This window comes from Sinocyclocheilus rhinocerous, unplaced genomic scaffold (assembly GCF_001515625.1).
Source record: "Sinocyclocheilus rhinocerous isolate Xijiao unplaced genomic scaffold, SAMN03320098_v1.1 scaffold1180, whole genome shotgun sequence".
In the NCBI taxonomy this organism is placed as follows: domain Eukaryota; kingdom Metazoa; phylum Chordata; class Actinopteri; order Cypriniformes; family Cyprinidae; genus Sinocyclocheilus; species Sinocyclocheilus rhinocerous.
The window spans coordinates 927,579-929,680 of NW_015665886.1; the positions used below are offsets into that span (position 1 = coordinate 927,579).

Consider the following 2,102-nt stretch of genomic DNA (forward strand, 5'->3'; position numbering starts at 1 on the left):
ATATATATATATATATAATCATTTATCATCATGATATGTATGTACTGTATCTATCATAATAGAATGAAAAATATTACCACATCTCTATGGCATCCATAATCTTATACCCTCAATCTTCAGAGCAGGATGGCTAATTATCTCCTCCCCACATTTGGATTAGGCAGCACAACCCTGTAATAAAACGCTTCACTTGAAATTTGAGGACATTGTGTGCAAATCACAGACTTCAGCTCCCAGTAGTAACATTACTTCCAGTGCTGAAAATAGGGATCTGTCAAGGATTTGTGAATGTCTTTGAGAAAGATATAAGAAATAAGTACTTGCATAAATGGCAATTTTCATTCAAAAAAATTCAAAATGTTGTGTTAAGCTCTTTATGGGGCCTGCGTTGCCCCTGTGTTTCTGACTGTGGTACAGTCTGCTTGTGGGGGTGTTCATATGCTAACTAGGCCAGACAGCCAACTCTGGTTGTTCCAAGAGTGCTTTTCTCTCTTACTGTCTAGGGCACATGTCTCTTTTATGGTGAAGGTTTAGGTTGTATTTATACTATTTATGTGTTTTATACACTGTAGATCCTCTTTTAGTGGCTTACTGAGTTCTTTTGTTTCAGCCAAGGCGCAGAGATGGTGATAAACAGCATAGCAAAGTGTCAGGAGAGGCAAAAACATGCAGTTCTGTTGAATAATTGATCACTGGTGCATTGGATGGCTGATAATCAGCCAATCATTAGACTCACCCTGTACCAAGAGATTCTTGTGGAACACTGACGAAACACTTACGCTGATTATAGAGAGTTTTATGAGCCTAGCAAATTGTCAAGTTTACAGAATTTATCAAATGGGTCATTTTTTTTTTAAAATTAGGCATTACAGAATGGAAGCTTTTGGAACAGTGAAAATTGAATTTTCACTGTTTTTTAAGTGGAGTGGTGCCCAAGGTGAACGGGGCTTAAACCAGCTCAAGAAAGGGCACGAAGCAACCGCGCGAAGCCCTCACCATACATGATTTTAGAAAAGAACGCAAAGAACTAGCGTGCGAACTTACCACAATGTGGATTTTAGAAAGTGCACAAAGACTTTGAACTTCTTACACTGATGTATTATTTGTATATAAGACAAATTTTCATATCTTCAGAGTTTGGAAGTGTGGTTGATCTACTTACAGAGTCTAGTTATACAAAATAAAATTTTAAGCATTGAACATTATTTAGGTCTCTGCAATGGATATGAATGCATTTAACATTTAAAATGATTTTACATTTAAAACAGACAAAATCTAGCATGAATTTCAGTTCCCAACACTGCAATCCATTCTCTTCAGTTTTAAATTTAAATTTTTATTATTTTAAATGATGTGAATTTTCCAAAATGAAAACATAATTTTTTTAAAATTTATTTTTTATTATTTTTATTTTATTTTATTTTATTTTATTTTATTTTTTGCTCAATCTTTTTAAAGTTTAAATCATTTATTGGTCAAACATCTTTTCACTATACAAATTTGCTGGTTAGTGTTCACCCAGATGGAACCTTTGGATGAAATGACATATACAGAGTCTGTATACTGTATGTGTGTATGTGTGTAATGTTCCCATTATTGGATTGTGCTTAACCCATATGAAAGCATTCTAGTTGTTTTAAGATGCATTAAGTGGCTCTGCGTTGGCCTGTTGGACTGCGATTGTGTTAGACAGATATGTCTTAGACAAATGAGACCTTAAACTCAGCCAAGAAGACCCACGAAAGATTGCATTCTTCCTCTGTGAGTATGGGAGCAGCAGTATCCCTAAGTTGAGGGCTAAAACACATGCAGTATAAATATCTAGTATAAATATCTAGTTCAGTCATGACACTCTATGATGCAGGCAAATGGGTCTTTAAAGGGTCATGAAACCCCAGACTACTTTTTCTGAGATTTTAGCAGAGGTGTTTGTGTTGCACATCATAGAAGACAATGTTAGCATCCGATAATTTTAACTGTTGGAGAAAACTGGTTAATTTTAAGCTTTTTTGCACTATTTTCATCTTCCGGGTTTAAAATCTACATCGTGTTGACGTCACAATGTGACGTGGCAATGGACTATAGTACATCGATGATGCGTC

At 35.3% G+C, this 2,102-nt stretch overlaps 1 protein-coding gene across 1 annotated transcript in view; it reads left to right on the plus strand.

Moving 5' to 3' along the window:
- The window catches only part of LOC107731623 (phosphatidylinositol 3-kinase regulatory subunit gamma-like), a 196,744-nt gene that overhangs the window by 1,583 nt on the left and 193,059 nt on the right, over window positions 1-2,102 (plus strand). The window lies entirely within an intron of this gene.